This window comes from Aotus nancymaae, unplaced genomic scaffold (genome assembly GCF_030222135.1).
Source record: "Aotus nancymaae isolate 86718 unplaced genomic scaffold, 86718_ANA_hifiasm-v0.15.2.pri h1tg000009l, whole genome shotgun sequence".
Taxonomy (NCBI): Eukaryota; Metazoa; Chordata; class Mammalia; order Primates; family Aotidae; genus Aotus; species Aotus nancymaae.
This window is the reverse complement of record NW_026988420.1, coordinates 20038492-20057888: the sequence shown is the minus strand read 5'-3', so window position 1 is coordinate 20057888 and position 19397 is coordinate 20038492. Positions and strand designations below refer to the sequence as shown.

Below are 19397 nucleotides of genomic sequence, written 5' to 3'. Positions count from 1 at the left end.
GCACTTGTGACTCCTGAGCTCTTGTCCTGTGTCCAGGAAAAATGAGGTCACATAAACAAATTGAAGGAAGGTAAATGAGGATTTTATTGAACAGTGAAAGTGGTTCTCAGAGGGAAGAGCTGGAGAAGGAGTCAGAACAGGCAGGTAATCTTCCCCTCAAGTTCAGCCATATCTGCCAGACTCTTCTTCAAAGTCAAGCAGAAGAGCTGTCCCTCTGAAGTCAACTTCCTTCTCTCTGATGTCCAGTCCTTTCTCTACTTCTCTCCAACTGAGTCTGAGGTCTTCATAGGTATGGGACCAGGGGTGTGGGATGGGCCATGGGTAGTTTACAAAAAGGCAACATTCAAGAGGGAAAACAGTAATAGAGATTGTCACATTGGGCCACAGGTTTCAGGTTTTTTGGCTTGAAGATGGGCTACTGCCAGGGACCCACCTTTGTCTGCTGAGAATTTCTTGGCCTCCTGCCTCTATCATTGTATCAAAATAATCTGCTAGTTTTTTTTTTCTTTTGTTGAAATTTGATTAGTAGTATATAGTTATTCAAGGTTTTGGGGGGAGGGTTTTTAGATACATCTAATTACATGTTTTTTATGGGTTATATTTATTTACTTTGATCAAGGTACGTTGTACTTCAGTATCTGAGAATTCTTGTATTTCATCGATTCAGGGAATTCAAAATTATTGTCATTTGCATATGGCCCCCCTCATCAATTCTTGTTTTATGAAAAATTGTATTATATGTGATTGTACATATGTTACTTCTCTCATTTATACTTTTTCTTTGTCAGTGGTCCCTAGTAATTCCTTTATTTCATATCTGTGTATTTAAACATGTGCTTATTGTATTTTATTAGTCACTTGCTTTGGGAAAGTTTTTATGTCATCTGGATTGCCATTTTGTCAAGGATGCTATTCATTATGTTCATGTATATTTTTGTTTGAAAAAATAATACAATTTTTTCATAATAGACAAATGTTTTATTATATTCAAATATTTTTATGTGCTCATCATTTTCTAAAACAAGTAAATATAATCAAAACATTTAAAATGTTTTAAATGTATAAAAAGTTTGAAACTTTGAAAGTGAGCAGTTGTTTTAATCAACCTGTATGTGGAATCTTCAACCATATAGTTAAGAAATTAGAATAAAATTAAAATTTATTAAACAGTTTATTACTCAAAAACACCTATCCATCTACATGTATAATACACTTTGGTTATTGATATAAAAGTTTCAAGTGTTTTAATACTTTGATCCTTGTCCTCTTTCCTAGTGTGTTTATGACTAAAGTGAGTTAATAAAGCAAATAGATACCTACTCCCCTCCCACACTTACGCACACAAACAGCAACCTGTGAATGGCAGTCACATGGAAAAAAACTGATCATAAAATATATTCAGTTATAATTTATTAACATTTTATTATTATTCATTGTAGATATATTAACATGCATTTAGGAAATTAAAGATTATTTGATTTGCATTTTTACAGTCATACATTTTTATCATGAGAAAATAGTTTTTAGTTCACTTAGCAAATATGTAGTGAATAACGTCTGTGTGAATTTCTAATATAAGATTGTAATAGTAATGAGAAAAACAAGCATAATAACTGTGTATTTTTTCTTTTTCGAATAATAGTAAATTAGGCCAGCTTTTACCAAAAGTACAGAGACAAAAGTGATTTTATCATACCCAATCACATTATAGAGATTTAACATCAAGCTAAATAATTTTACTTTTAGATGGCATAAAGTTTTGCTAGATTTTAAATTAAAATACAGTATAAACCTTTATACTGATAGAAGACCTTTATAAAAGGACAAAAAAATTCCTATACAGTGCTTTAGGCTTGTCAGGAAAAGATTTTAACATGGTAACAAATCAGATAACAGGTAGAAATTTATTGTCCTGGGGGACCTACAGCCTTTTTTAGGTAACTTTTAAAGGTCTTTTTTGAGTGGAAGCTGTAGAAGTCTAAGAAATGAAGTAACAACTGACTGCTCATGATTCATAACAATAAAATAGTAGAGTTGGAATACATACACACATTACAAATGCACAGAAAGCAGCTCAGCTAATTCCTCCAAGGTGAAATTTACACATTGCTTTCCTGCAGAAGTACAGCTAAGGGAGTGATAAATTGCAATGCCCCTGGAAATGAGAATAGAGCCCTGGTTCCACAGTCTACTGCCAGATCTTTTAAGATGTGTAGGGATTAGTGAAGGCCCCTGAGCATTTTTCTGTGAGTGGATTTCCCCTTTATAATGATTAACTATAAATCTCAGAAACAGATAGTGCTGTAGTTGGATGTCCTGTATAGATCTCTATAACTGACAACTAAAACCTAAGCAGAATCTTGAGTTTTGGAGGATAGGTACAAATGAATGTTCAATCCCCTCACCACATCCTCATACCTCATGCACACATCCTAATTGACAAGAAGGAAATTGAGTAGCCCAAAGAAGAAAGTACACAATGTCATTAGGTCCTTCATTTTTGGGGTATTGGTTGAGTTACTGAGTAAAAGAATGAGTAAACATTGTCAAATATGGGGCTAAAATAATCTTCATATAAAGATATTCAGTTTAAAGTGTTGTTTAATAAATTTACACTGAAAAAAACAGAAATAGTGCACAGAAAATTATTGCTATAACTTTGCTTCAAATGATAATTAAATGCAAGGAAATTAAATAGCTCAGCAATTCTCAAAATTTTGATTGCAGGGATATTTAACTTCTTTAAATAATTGGAAATGCTAAATAGATGCTGTTTATTTGGGTTAAATATATTAATATTTACCTTATAAGAAATTAAAATGTAATATTTCAAAGTGTTTATTTAGGAACTTATTAGCAAAATAATAATCTCCTATGTTGATAGAACTGATAGATTGAAATATATATTTTTCTCCCCCAAATTGTTGTAAGAGTGAAATTCTTTTATATTTTTTCCAAACATTTTTAAAATATGTGGCTTCATAAAGATATTTCTGCCTCTGGATTCAACTTGCTGAGATACATTGTTTTAGTTGAAGTATGGGGAAATTATTGTCTGTTGTAGATATATAGTTGGAAAAGAAACAGTATTTCAACAGGCTTTTCAGTAAGTTTTGGATATTCTTTCTTAATACATCCAAGCCTGGCAAGTTGGGTGGTATTCTTCCTTGTTGACAAACAAAAAATGGACACACAAGGTTTTTTCTTTTTTAAGATTAATTGCATATACCAAATTGTATCAATAAACTATTTATACTGCTTCACTAAAATCAAGCATTTAATTAGAAACGAGTTTTCAAATATTTGAAAACAAGCAGCACAAGACAGTGATCTCCAGGTTAATAAAAACAGGTAAGACAACCCCATTATTGAATGAGCTTACTATCTGAGGAGACTTTGTCAGTTTCAACAAAGAGATAGAGGGACTGAAACAGAATCTACCTGTTTATTAAGTTATCCTAAGGAGACAAATTTCAGAAACAGTAGAGGCCAAGGTGGCTAGAATTATTAAGGCAGGGTAAAGAAGACAGAGCTACAGTAGAAGAGTTCTAGAGATCTGCTTGGGTTTCTCTTGAGTCTTCAGCTGAATACTGATGATATAACTCATGTGAGGATAAAAACTGAATCTGGGGAATAACTTACCAGACATTAGCAGAGAGAAACAATCCAGGAGTTGACACATAGCCTAGAATAGTTTGTGTTCCCACCAGCCAGAGCAGAAAAACCTCATAATACATGAGGTGCTAGTTCACGTGTTCAGTATGTTATTGCCTCAGTGATTAGGAAAAAGTAGTCCTGACTAAAAGCTGTTCTGATCCAATCTTACAAAAAGTAATAGCAAATCTTTCAAAGATGAGTTTCTAAATAGCTTAACTAAATCCCAGAACAAATCTCAAGAATATTTAAAGATATATAAAAATAACCAGCACCCAACAATTATAAATTTTAATGTCTGACATCCAGTAAAAATGCAAAGACATGCAGAGAAGCAGGAAAATACACTCTTTAATATAAAAAAAAAATAGAGTACACAGAAATAGACCCAGAACACAGAGGAAAAGATACTTTTAAATGAGCTACAAGTCAAAGAAGTCAAAAAATGAAATTGCAAAATATTATGAAAATGAAAATTAAAACATATTAAAATTCTTAGAATGTAGCTAGTATAGCACATGGAAGAAAATTCATACCACTAATTACCAATATTATTTAGATTGTATTTGTGTTTTTTGCCATTAAAAGTAATGTAGTCCCAGCTACTCAGGAGCTCAGGAGGCAGAGATAGGAGAACTGCTTGAACTCACAAGGTGCACGTTGCAATAATCCAAGATCCTGCCAGTGCACTCCAGCCTGGGTGACAGAACAAGACTCTGCCAAAAAAAAGAAAGAAAGGAAAGAAAGGAAGGGAGGAAGGGAAGAAAAGATGGAGGAAGGGAAGGAGGGAAGGAAAGAAAGGTAAATCCCCTTCATAAAATCAGATGCAAAAGTTTATTTTTCTGGCAATAAGCAAATATTTTTATTAATTAAAATAGGGAGTGGAAACATAAAGAATTGGAATGAGAACTAGAAAATAGGATATGATATTAGGGCAAGGAAGGTATTCTACTAAGCCAAGGATGTTCAATCTTTTGGCTTCCTTGGGCCATATGGGAAGAAGAATACATTTCTTGGTACACACATAAAATACACTAACACTAATGATAGCTGATGAGCTGAAAAAAAAAAATCACAAAAAAGTCTCATAATGTTTTAAGAACGTTTACAAATTTGTGTTGGTCAGCATTGAAAGCTATTCTGGGTTGCATGTGACCTATGAGCTGTGGGTTGGACAAGACTGCATTAGAAAATTTTTAGTTATTGCTTGATTAAAGATAGTCAAAATTCCAGAAAAGTTCATTTAAGGAATTGATCATTTTAAGTCCTCAAAAAATAACTAGGATATTTTTTGCTTATGGTTCCATAAGCAAAAAACAACATCCGGCCTTCATTACATTGCCTCATGAGAAATCTGCGTATGGGAAGCTGACACTGCTAAGGTGTTCCATGAGGAAATACAAGTTCCATTATCTTCTCTGGAGAGCTCTTGTTTCTTGTCCCAGTAAATAAATATAGATGTAAAAACTTAGCAAGAGGTCCTAATCCATGAATCTAGGAACTGTAGATTCCTACTATTGTAGGAATTGCAAAATGTTAGCTTCAAAAACAGTATTTTCTGCCAAAACTCTAAATTTGAAGTGAGAAGGGTGGATATTAGAGAATGCCTGTGGAATTATTTTAAACCGAACCTGGTAGACATTAAAGTACATTATTATTCTACCCAGCTTCTGGCATCTCCTTGAACAAATTTTGTTTGTTTGCTTGTTTTTTTGTTGTTGTTTTTTAACCTGCCAGGGTGTTTCCACAAAATTACTGGTAGTGTTCTTTTATGAGTAGCAGTATAACTCCTTTATCTTCTATCAGGGCCGTGTCTCTTTTCTCATGTCGTTTGCAAAGATTTTCATAAACAGACTTCCTACAAGTCCCCTACATCGATGGTGTTTTGGAAAACAAGAGATGGAATTTTCTCTAAATCTTCACTTCTCAGAGTTTGGCCACTGACCAGCTGCCTCAGCCTCTCCCGAAAGGTTGTAGAAATGCAGAATTTGAGGCCCCACCACAGAATTTATGGATCAGAATCTGTATTTCAATAAAGTAATTACATAACTAATATGCCTGTAAGATTTGAAAAAGCATTGACTTAGATGACCCAAATGTCAGAGTGTAAAGATAATTTAAAGTTTTAAGTCATTACATTTTAACAATAGCAATACATAAACCAGGTATGTGACTACCCTATGTATGATCAATTAAAGGAAAAAGGAAAGAAAAAGTATATGGATGATGGTTACACTAAAAGCCCAGATTTCACCATCACACCCTATAGCAATGTAACAAAACTACATTTGTACTCCCTAAATCTATAGAAATAAAGTAAAGATCAAACTTGATTTATATATAGTTCTACATGATATGCTTCTTTCACCTGGAAGCAGGTGGCTATTGCATTATGGCCCAACTCAGAGTTAGCTCAGAAAGAAATTGAAATATTGGTAAATTTTCAAGAAGTACATTCGATTGTCTTCCTTGTGCCAAAGAAAGAAGTCAACTGAGATAAAGATCTACATTTCCTAGATTAGAGATTAGGAAAGAACAAGATTAACATATCTGTCACATGGAGCTCTGGGAAAGAGTTTCGTGTATGGAACCATAAGCATAAGCACAGGATGTGAGGATATCTGTTTTTTTGTTTTTGTTTTTGTTTTTCGAGACATTGTCTCACTCTGTCACCCGGCTGGAGTGCAGTGGCATGATCTCAGTTCACTGCAACCTCCAACTCCCTAGTTCAAGCAATTCTTCTGCTTCAGCCTCCTGAATAGCTGGGATTACAGGCATGAGCCGCCACACCCCGCTAATTTTTGTATTTTTAGTAGAGATGAGGCTTCACCATGTTGGCTAGGATGGTCTTGATCTCCTGATCTTGTGATCTGCCCACCTCAGCCTCCCAAAGTGGTGGGATTACAGGTGTAAGCCACTGCTCCCAGCCAAGTATATCTAATTTTCATGTAACTTCTCATCTACTACCAAGGAGATTTTCAATAATCAAGTGGACAAAATGACATGTCCTACGGATATTATTCCTCTTTCATGCTCAGCTTCCTCAATTCCTTGTTCATTTGACCCATGTACAAAATTACTCAGTGACAGGGTTTGAATGTTGTCTTTAATGACTTAAAAATATAATTAATTTATTATTAAATGTTCTAGTTATTATTAGAGTTGTTCTGTCATGCCATCCTACTCATTAGCCAAAGTGTTACCCATCTCTATTATATTATATAAATATTAGAGGAATATTTTCTTATCTGATGAAAAGTCTGATTACTACCTGGAGATCCTGAACTTTAAAATGGTCAATAATTAATTGAGAACATTTGTCTTCTCTCTCTGAAGAAGATGTGATTGTCTTTATGTGTTGAATAGTCATTTCATGTTAGATGGAGGGATGAAAGATAATTTTATTTGCATATGAATATGGGGAAATGATTATATGAACACTAAACAGCAACATAAATGGATTGAGCTAGTAATGTCCCAGTATCTAGTCCTTGCCTCCCTAAGGAACTGTACCCTAATAGGCTAACAGTGCAAATTAAATTTCCCAGGATTTCTTGTGAATATGCTTCTAGCTAGATTCAGCCACAGGGAAATGTTATCAGAAAATTAGAGTATATTAAAAGAAAAAATATGGCACATTTCTTTGCTTATTCTGGTTTGGACGGTGTTTCTAAGCAAGGCTGTACCTCTTCCAAAGTGTTGAATAATGACTTTCATGGGCAGTATACACTTTTGCTTCTGTGTACCCCTTTATCCATAAGTTAAATAAAATAAATATCAATTTTATTTTTTGGCAGGATTTGTTGACTCACACCTGTAATCCCAGTAGTTTGGGAGGCCAAGGCAGGAAGATCGCTTTATGCCAGGAGTTTGAGACTAGCCTGGGCAACATAGCAAGACTCTGGTCTGTCTCTACAATAAATAAATAAATAATTAGCTGGGCATGGTGCCATACACCTGTGGTTCCATCTACTACAGATGCTGAGAGAGCGAGGGAACATATTGGTATAAAGATGATTATAATCCAAATTGCATTCATTATTATAGAGTTGCAAGTATTATATTCATTTTTTATTTCAAGTTTTAAGGAAATTAAAATAAAAACATTTTTGTGTTCCCCTAAATGATCCTGAGACCAAGATATGGTGACTACTGAACATAATGAATAAGGGGGCCCTATTTCTTTATAATTCCACTTTCCACGAAACCATACCTGCTGAAGAACAGCCATGTCATAATTCCAGCATGGATACCATGGTCAAAGCTTCCAGGATCTAGTAATATAATTTTCTTTCCAGCCTTAGGGTAATTAGTGATATTTTTTTAAATGAGAGACACAAGAACTGAACAAACATAAGAACAATTTTAAAACAACAGTAAAAACAAATTTAGAAAAACTTCTTTGGAACATGAGCAAACTCTTTTCAGATATACTAAGTGAAGAAAAAACATACAGAACTTTAAATACAGCATGGTCCTTATTGTAGTCTATCTGCCAAATGCATCTACCAGTGCAGGATTGAGGTTAAGTAGTTTTTTTCTAAAAAGTATTTAAACATTTTTAAACATTCTACCATTCAGTTAAATATATTAAATGAACCAAGATTTGTGGAACTGTGGATCATTGAGTTAAAGGTATGACACCCTTTATTTTATTCAAAGTATTGACTTACTCTTTGGATGATCTTAAGACTGCCACTACTCTTTATAAGACCATTTTCTCCTGTGAAATCCAGGCAAATGATATTTTTGCTTCTGATTGTGATCATTTGTTAGTGTTTGCCAAAGCACTTTATAATGTAATATCATTTATTATTTTAAGGTGAAGACAGACCTATAAGTAAATTTTAAATATTAATTACCCCAATGTTAGATTTATAAAAATCAAAGATCAAATTGTCTGATGTGATGCAAATAATGGGACTTGCTTATAATTTGGATCCATGTCACCAATATTTGTTTTAAGAACAAATTTTATTTAACTTTATTATTATATTTCATTGTGGGGGAGCACTATGTTCTGGTGCCTAGATGAACAAGCCCTAGGTAGGAAAGAAGAAGAATTCCATGGTAGGCACTCAGTAATAAATGTGAATAAGCAATTGAGTATATATGTCCACTGATAATCCATGAATAACCAGAAATTCTCTTGAATGATGCCATCTATTGTGTTAACTTCCTGATTGTTTTAGCCTTATCCAAACCTAGATTCCTGTAACACACAAACATTTATTTTTTATAAATTTTAGTTGGTATTCCAGCCACTAGCAGTACTCCAACTGGGTCTAAGAATTTTTAAAATTATAAAGAATTACAGTACTCAATTGAGTTTTGCAACTGTTATGGACTCTATATATTTGGTTGGTTGGTTGTCATGAACTCTACGTATTTTGTTGGTTTGTTGTCAAATTATTCGCTCTCCTTTTTTTTTCCTTGCAATTTCATGTTAGGTAAAATTACTTTACTGGCTTTTGGTGTAACTCAGATGATGTTGGAGTGTCTAGAGGTGGTATTATAAATGACCATCTCTTACTTCTTTTGTTTATTGCTAACTGAAGTCTTTCATTCATCACTTGCATTAATTAAGATCACAACTGCCGGGTTTTAAAATTTTTCATCTGATAAAGGGCTAACAATTTTTTCTTTATGCTTTTAGAGAGGAAAAGTTGGCTGTACTTTAACTTTAGTGTATTTTTCAGTTTATTTTAATTTTTATAAAAAGCTGAAATCAAATTAGATTGACATATTGATAATGTGTTTGTTGTTGCCATTGTTGTTTATTTCCTATAAATAGATATCCTGATGATTTTTTAAAGATTATACTAAAATGTGGATTTCTGTCTGGGAAATTTATATTGGCACTATCCTTCACTCAGTCTCTTTCTTTCTCTCTGTCTTTAACTCACTCTTTTTCTCTTTTCTCCTGTGTTTGTCTCTCTTTTTATATATCTCAGTACTGGAATTTCTGCTCAAACTTGTCTTTCAGCTAATTTTTCTTCTTTGTTATCTAGAATTATTATTATATATCCTGTATCTTAATAGATTTATCCTATCAATTATTCAAATAACTCTGTCTCTATACAGATTATGAAATGTCTATCATATTTTTCATATTTGGTGAATTAAATAAGAAAAATAAAAATTATAAAATTATTGAAAATGATCAAATTAGTCTCTTGTTACAAGTGAACCAACAAATATGAAAATTTGCTCATGAAAATAATATGTAAAATTTTTCATTAGAATGAATAAGAAAAACAAAAATACATATTTAATACTAGTTAATTACCCTCAGACCCTAAACCCATTATAAAATTAATAGCATTGTGTTTGGGGCTTTTCTGTTTCATGAAAGAAATTTGCACTTTATAGAATAATGTTTTAACTTCTATCAGTTCTTTGCTCCTTAGAATAGCCCTTGTCCTTGAAATAAATGTTTCAAGACCCCCACTGGATGCAGGAAACCACAGATTATATGTACCTGATTGCCATCAATCAGAACACTTTTCTGTACATATCTTCCATCCACAAATTTACTGCCTTTTCCATCTTAACTAAGCACTTGTCACACACTATGGCTGTACCTTTTGCAGTTTGAGGTGTGACAGCAAAACTAACATATTTTTTTCCTCCTTCACAATTTCACAAATAGAAGATTTATTTTTACCCTACATCTTACCAAAAAGTACAATCTTTTTTCATTTTTTTTTTTTATTGAGAACTTTCACTTTCAACTTTATGTACTTTAAGCACCTTACAGCCTCTCTTTGGCATAGCCAAATTGCTGGCATCTTTGTCCTTACACTTTGGGGCTATTATTAAGTAAAACAGGAACTACTTGAGCACAAGTGATCTGATAATTAAGATGGCTAAGTGACTCATGGGCGGATAGCATATATACCGTGGATGTATTGGACAAAGTGAGGATTCACATCCCAGGGTATGAGATTTCATCATGCTACTCAGAATGATGCTCAATTTAAAACTTATACAATTTAATTCTGGAATTTTCCATTTAATACTTTCACACCATATTTGACTGTGTCTGACTGAAACTGAGGGAAGCAAAATCGTGATGAAGGGGTCTACTGTACTTACATTTTATAGTTATATCTGTTAACTGGATGAGAATATTTATGAAATAAGAAATCTTCTCTTAAGTTTGGATGATTGAAGATGAGAAAATTTAATCTGTTCTTGTGCATTTTAAAAATTTAATCTGTACACAATGGAGACTTTAGGGCCTATATCACTCAGAGTCTTTTCACTTATTTGTAGCTAGAATACTACAAACTTAAATAGGAGATTTGATTCCTGCAGTTTTTAGTAAAGTACCTACTGTTTAGGGTGATATCATTACTAATGGCCTTTGGATGCATTTGTTCATTGCTTCATAAGAGCAAAAGTAGTGTGTCCATGATTATTTATTCTTTCTCCATAATATGGATTAGATAGATTAGTGAGTGCTCCAGAAATACATTTGTTACAGAATTATTACAAAAATGACCAGGGGTCACACTTTTAAATTCAGTTGTTCTCTATTACTTACAAATTAATTTGCTTTCTATTTATAGTAAGGATACACTTGCTTTTGCTTTTGTGTTTAATTGTGTATTTGTTTTAATCATTAGGAAAGGTACACCACTCAAAGCAATCATATTTGCTTTCAGTGTTTAATCAAGCTCTGAAAATTTTTAGAGTTGATGTTCTATTCTCCTTACTCATTACACATCAGATTATGCATATTTTCTTTGCCTTTCCATTCAGTCCAGACTCATTTGTATATATCCTGCCCTGGGTCCAGAATGAGCAATTTCGCCAAGCAGCACTGGTTCTTTTCAATGAAGAATGGTAGTCAAAAACAGGAACTAAAAGCTTCTCATGCTTATTGCTACTGGGTATTATTTCTTTTGTTCATTCTCAGCTATCAGAGCAAGAAAATATATGTGTATAAGCTAACACATGTAACCACTCATATCTACAAACATTTCTATATCTAGACACATGTATCTATATTAAGATTAATTTTTTTATATCTTCAACTTTAATTTATTGCCCCATTAATTATTCTAACTTTCTCATTTTCCTAATCTGTAAACTCCCCCACCATTAGTAAGAAACAAGGTTCTTATCATCATCACATCCATTTATTCTTTCAATTCCATGCATATTTTATTTCATACTGATATATATAAAAATATAAGAATTGTTTATCCACCCTCCCATAGTACAGCGTTTATGTGCAGTTCCTTTTGTATTTGGCCTTATAGATCTCACTTATTTTTAAGTTACTTAGGTCAGCAACTTTTTCTACCACACCCTTCACTAAGGTTGTTTCATACATTTGTAATACAGTTAGATTCTATTGTTACAGTCTGCATTCCTTCTTGGAATCTCTGGTCTCCTAAATGATTTTTTTTAAATTTGCACACATTATTGTTTATTTTCTGTGATGTAAAGTTTTAGGGTATTGTCTAATATATAGTGTCATGTAACCACAATTACAAGACCATACAGATAATTTTTACTATTTGATTCCTACTTTCATCCTCATAATCCCTGATAATGACCAATCTTATAACTGTTTATAGATTTGCTTTTTCCACAATATCATGTAATTGAAATCACAAAGTACACAAGATTTTCAGACTGGCTTCTGTCCCTTAGTGATATGGTTTGGCTGTGTCCCCACTCAAATCTCATCTTGAATTGTAACTCCCATAATTCCCACATGTTGTGGGAGAGACTAAGTGGGAGATAATTAAATAATGGAGATTGTTTTCCTCATACTGTTCTTGTGGTAGTAAATAAGTCTCATGAGATCTGATATTTGTATAAGGGATTTCCCCTTTCTTGGCTCTCTCACTGTCTCTTGTCTGCTGCCAGGTAAGATGTGACTTTCACTTTCTATCATGATTGTGAGGCCTCCCCATCCATGTGGAACTGTAAGTCCATTAAACCTCTTTTACTTTATAAATAACCCAGTCTCAGCTATGTCTTTCTCAGCAGTGTGAAAATGGTCTAATACAGTAAATTGGTGCCAGGAGTGGGATGCTACTATAAAGATACTCCAAAATGTGAAAGTGACTTTGGAAATGGGTAACAGGCAGAGGTTGGAACAGTTTGGAGGGCTCTGAAGAAGACAGGATAATATAGGAAAGTTTGGAACTTCCTAGAGACTTGTTGAATTGCTTTGACCAAAATGCTAATGATATGGACAATGAAATTCAGGCTGAGGTGATCTCTGATGGATATGAGGAATTTGATGCAGATTGGAGTAAAGGTGACTCTTGCTATGTTTTAGGAAAGAGACTGGCAGCATTTTCCCCCTGCCTTAGAGATGTGTGAAACTTTAAACCTAAAGGAGATAACTTAGGGTATATGGTGAAAGAAATTTCTAACCAGCAAGGCATTGAAGAGGTGAGTTGGATGCTGCTAAAGCATTCAGTTTTATAAAAGAAATGGAGCACAAAAAGTTCATAAAATTTTCAGCGTGACAATACAATAGAAAGGAAAAACCCATTTTCTAAGGAGAAATTCAAGCTGGCTGCAGAAGTTTGCATAAATAACAAGAAGCCAAATGTTAATCACCAATACAATGGGGAAAATGTCTCCAGGGTATGTCAGAGATTTTTTTTGGCAGTTCCACCCATAACAGGCCTGGAGGCCTAAGAGGAAAAAATGTCTTTGTGGGCTGGGCCCAGGGCCTCCTTGCTCTGCACAGTGGCTCTTTGGTGCCGTGCATCCCAGCCACTTCAGCCTTGGCTAAAAGAGGCTAAAGTCCAGCTCAGGCCATGGCTTCAGAGGGTGCAATCCCCAAGCCTTAGCAGTTTCTATGTGGTGTTGAGCCTGTGGCTGCACAGAAGTCAAGAATTTAGTTTTGGGATCCTCCACCTAGATTTCAGAGGATGTATGGAAAAGCCTGAATGTCCAGGCAAAATTTTGCTGCAGGAGCAGGACTCTCATAGAGAACCTCTGGTAGGGCAGTGCTAAAGGAAAATGTGGGGTTAAAACCCCCACACAGAGTCCCCACTGGGACACTGCCTAGTGGAGCTGTGAGAAGATGGCCACTATCCTCCAGACCCCAGAATGGTAGATCCACGTATAATTTGCACTGTGTGCCTGGAAAAGCCACAGACAATGTCAGCTTGAACGGAGCTGGGAGGGGAGCAATACTCTGCAAAACCACAGGGGCACAGCTGTCCAAGACCATGGGAACCCACATTGCCTGGATGTGAGACATGGAGTCAAGGGAATTATTTTGGAGCATTAATATTTTACTGCCCCACCAGATTTCAGACTTGCATGGGGCTTTTAGAACCTTCTTTTTGACCAATTTCTTTTATTAGGAATGAATGTTATTTGTCCAATGCCTGTACCCTCACTGTATCTTGGAAGTAACTGACTTGCTTTTGATTTTACAGGGTCATAGGTGGAAGGGAAGTGCCTTGTCTCTAATGAGACTTTGGATTTGGACTTTTGAGTTAATGTTGAAATGAATTAAGATTTTGGGGAACTGTTAGGAAGGCATGATTGATTTCAAAATGTGAGGACATGAGATTTGGGAGGGGCTGGGGCAGAATGATATGGTTTGGCTGTGTCCTCATCCAAATCTCATCTTGAATTGTACCTCCCATAACCCCTGTGTATTGTGTAAGGGATCCAGTTGGAGATAATTGTATCATGGGGGTGGTTTCCCCCATAATGTTCTGATGGTAGTGATAAGAGAGCTGATGTTTTATAAGGGCTTTTCCCTTTTGCTTGGCTCTCTCATTCTCTCTTGTCTTGCTGCCATGTAAGATGTGCCTTTGGCCTTCTGCCATGATTAGGAGGCTTCCTCAGCCATGTGGAACTGTTGAGTCCATTAAATCTTTTTTTCATTATAAATTACCCAGTCTTGGTTATGTCTTTATCAGAAGTGTGTAAATGGACTAATACATTTAGCGATGTACTTTTTCATTTCATTTCCACTTATAAAGCCATAAAAAATGCAAAGGAAATGAAAATTATTCCTTTTGATCACTGAAGAACATTCCATTGAATGGACATTGCAGAATCTGGTTATTTTTTCACCTATTGTAGACTTTAGTTACTTGCAGTTTTTTGTAATTATGAATAAAGCTTCTATAAGCATTTATGTGTGAGTTTTTGTTTGAACATAAGTTCTGAAGTCAATTTGGCTAATATCTATGAGCACAATTATCTTATGTCAAGACTATATTGAGCTTTGTAAGAAACTGTCAAGCTGTCTTCCAAGATGGCTATACCATTTGCATTCCTACCAGTAGTGAAAGAAATTTCCTGTTGCTTTGATTTCTTCCCAGAAATTTGTATTGTCAGGTTTTTGGATTACAGCCACCATATGTATATGTAGTGATATCCTATTATTGCAATTTTAATATTCAATTACATCATGGCATGTGATGTGAGACACTGTTTTATATACTTGTTTGCCATCTGTATATATTAATTTGTGAATTGTCTGATTATATGTTTTGTCAATTTCTCAATTGGATTATTTATTATTATTGAGTTATAAAGTACTTTGTATATTTTCATACAAATCCTTCACATGTGTTTGCAATTTTTTTCTACCAGGGTGTGACTAGCCCCTTAATTGTCTTTATAGTGTCTATCACAGAGCAGAATATTTCAACTTCAATAATCCTTCACATTACTTCCTTTTCTTTCATAGACTGTGACTTCAGTGTTGTGTTTAACATCATGTCAGCAAAATAAAAATCACACGATTTTGCCTAGATTTTCCTCTGGGAGTTTTGTAGTGTTGTGTTTTACATTTAGTTCTATGATATATTTTTGGGTTATCATTTGTGAAAGATGTGAGATCTTTCATCTATCCCTTGATTTACTTTTTGGCAGGTGATGTCTAATTTTTCCTGAACATTTGGCAAAATGACTTTCATTTCTCCATTGGATTGGCCTTGCTTCTATGCCAAAGATCAGTTCACTACATTTGTGTGGTTCACTACATTTGTGTGGTTCTAGTCAAGGGTTTGCTTCTGTTAACCTATATGTCTATTCTTGCATCAAAACCATAGTATCTCAATTATAATAGATTTACAGTAATTCTAGAAATCAGGTAGTATCAGTTCTACAGCTTTGTTTTTCTTTGGTTTGTTGTGGATTATTCTGGAGTTCCTGCCTTTTCATGTAAACATTTGAACCAGTTTGTCAATATGCACAGGATAGCTCACTTGGATTTCTATTGGAATTATATTAAATCTGTAAATCAATTGAAAAATAATTGTCAAAAGTGTGGCACCAGATATCATGGCTGAGTTGGGTGGAGGGCACCTGCTGCAGGAAGACGAGTGGCTGAAGCACAGTGACTGCAGCTCCAGAGCTCCTAGAGTGGCTCCATGCAGGTACTTCTGCCACAGAGAGGACAAATATGAATACCCAGACAATGGTGTCATCTGTCTATGTGCTCTATGTGGGTCCAGGCAACAGGAAAATACTGTGGGACACTGAGCTGTGGTGGGTGCAAGGCCTTCATCAGATGCAGCATATGCAAGAGTCACATTTATTCTTGCAGGTTTTGTCAGGAATGTTTTGTTGACAAAGCCAAAAGGAATCAATGTAGATACTATCGATTTAGGAAGTGTTTTAGAGCAGGAATGAAAAATGAAGTTGTGCAAAATGAATGCAATAGAACAACCACCAGAAGAAGCACATGTGATGGCAGCAGTATCCCCTCCATTAACACACTGGCACAAGCTGAAGTTCTGTCTTGCCAGTTTTCAGTCTCAAGCCTTGGGGCAAGTACTGACATACATGTAAAAAAAAAATGTAAGTGTTGGTGATGCCTGTGAATTTCTGAAACAGCAGCTCTTAGTCTTGGTGGAATGAGCTAAATATATTCCTGCCTTCTGTCAGTTACCATTGGTGGCACTGTTGAGATCTCGGGCAGAGGAACACTTACTGCTTGGAGCTACAAAGAGATCCATGATGTATAAAGATATTTTGCTTTTGGGAAACAACTATATTATTCACTGTAACAGCTGTGAAGTTGAGATTAGCAGTGTAACCATTTGGGTTCTAGATGAGCTGGTTAAACCATTTCAAGAAATCCAAAAGGCGATTGTATTTTTTGGCCCAGATGCAAAAGGGCTACACTTAAATGGGCTACACTGATCCAGTAAACATTAAGAGCATGGAATTCCAAGAGCAGATGGGTTTAGAGGACTACATCAATGATCCACAGTATGGCTCCCCGGGGGGAAGTTTGGAGAGTCGCTTCAGCTGCTGCCCACACTGTAGCACATCATTTGGCAAATGATTGAGCATATACAGTTTAAAAAAAATTTTTGGAGGGATGATTTAAATTGGTCATCTACTTCAGGAAATGTTAGATGGAATTTCCAATGACAGTAGTCATCTCCATCATCCAATACATCCACATTTGTCTCAAGATCCATTAACTGGACGAACTGTACTTTTAGGTCCCATGTACACACTGGTTCATATAGAAAACATTTGAACCCCTGAAACCCACTCTGTTTCCCATCACAAGGTTCTAGGCAAGAAGAGTATGGAATAGCTACAAATCAAGCTTCAGTTATTTCACCAGCCTCTCTTCAAACAAAAGCAATTGTGAAAACGTGTTTATCCTATTTTTCTTGTTGATATGTTCATTCTGTTTGTTGTTGCTACTATGTGAAACTTTCACATGAAACCAATGTATATTTGAGTTTGAAGATATTTACATAGTGTTTTATTTCCCAACTGTCCTTGCATTCTGCCTGCATCAGTTAAGTCTCATATATGCCTTTGATTTGTTTTCTTCCTATTGATTGAAATGCATAAGTAATTGCGTTATTGTGATGTGATGCAGAACAAAATGTACTTTTTAAACTCAGAATAGTGGATCGGAAATCTCAGTTTAATATAAAATGAATGAAGTTTTTAAAAAATAAATTACAAAAGCAGATTATAAAAATAAATCAGTTGCTGTAGAATAAGGTGTATGTTTTGAAGAATCTCTTATGGGCATTCTGTGGCAAAGAAGCATCTCTTTGGTCTACAGTTAAATATGCCTATCTTAAGTTTAGAAAATTATAAAAAGCCATTCCAAGAAAGACTGGATATTTTTTGAAATGTGACTCTTTGAAGATTTATGTTAAGCTAAGACATGTTAGTTTTATCAGTTAAGGCACAGGCAAAATAGTAACAAAGAAACTCCTGAAAGAGTGACTCAAATTAGACAGACATTTATTTATTTCTCCGAAACAATCTAGAAATAGCTCCCCAAAGACTAGAAATCAGCATGTACTCACAGCTGGGTCCCAGGGCGGCCAGGAGAATCATCCATAGGTGCAATTTCTGTGTCAGCCAAAGCCATGCCACTCCAAGAAAGCTAATCCTGGGACAAATTAGCTATCTTTCACCAATGTGCCTTATTTAGTCCTCATTACAACACTACAGGAAATATATTATTATCTCTCTTTTATAAATGAAAGAACCTTTAGCTTGAGGGTTTAAGGAATATAACCAAAGTTCATAAATGTAAAGAATAAGAGAGCCACATTCAAACCTAGGCCCGGATGACTTTAACGGTTATAAATTTTTGATGTGGAATGCAAAATGTAAACTTCTTGCTCACAGTGTGGTTTTTAAATATATGCAGTTGAGTAGTTATTGGATATTATCTATCATGTTACCTATAATATATGTTTACATGTAAGCAATGAGAGTAAAAATGTTGCAGTTTTAATAAGAAACCACTTTTGTTGTTTTAACAAGACTTTCTTCTAAAAAAATGAAAGAAAATAAAAAGTTCACTCAGTAGATTTGATGAAAACAAAAACAAATTCAAGTAAGTAACTGAGAAGACTTTTTGAAATCCAGCAGCCCAGGGATATAACAATTGTCTAATTCCAGACTAAGGATTACACTTCACTGAAGCCTTAAATTACTTGATATCATCTAAAGCTAGAGCTTAGTTTGAAACAAATTAATCATGGGCTACCTCATGAGTCAGTGGTTCCTCTCTGGTTGATAACAGAGAAAACTGGCTGACAACTATTAATATCAATGATATATTTTAGAAAGACTATTCCAAGGTGCAAAAGACTGAATTAAATAATCTTTCTCAGGATCTTTAAGCAGTACTAAGATTATGATGTCATAAATCCCACTTACCTTACAAGTTATAGTAATGTTAACTAACTTACTGGCTGCTGAGGTAAAATTAAACTCAATGTAGAAAAATGATTACTTAAAAGCTATCATTGGTTTAATAAAACCAATAAAATTTCTTCAAGACCTGGTAACCTTGTGAAACTGTAAAAGATATCATTGTTTGATGGGGATTAATTCCTAATTTTTAAAAATTTGCTGTGGTGTCTGCTTCATGAATAATAATTTTTTTTATTTTTATACATACAAATATTCTTTTATAGGTTTTTGTTGAGTATGGGAGGCTTTCTCTTAGATATAAAAAATGTCATCTTAGTTCATGCACACTGCTATAACAAAATACCATAATCTGGAAAGCTTATATACAACCAAAATTTATCTCTTATTGTTATCAAGGATAGGAAGTCCAAGATCAAGCAATTGGAGGAATTGGCAAATTTGGTCTTTGATTCATACCTGCCATTTTCTAGCTTTGTCCTCACACATGAAAGAAACAAGGAACCTCTGTTGGGTCTCGGAACCTCTGTTGGGTCTCTTTTATGAAGACACTAATCCTCATACTTGATCACTTCCCAAAGGCCCCT

General features: G+C 34.6%; 1 pseudogene; it reads left to right on the top strand.

Moving 5' to 3' along the window:
* The first annotated feature begins 12867 nt into the window (after positions 1-12867).
* On the top strand, positions 12868-17272 carry LOC105727041 (hepatocyte nuclear factor 4-gamma-like; annotated as a pseudogene).
* The last annotated feature ends 2125 nt before the right edge of the window (positions 17273-19397 follow it).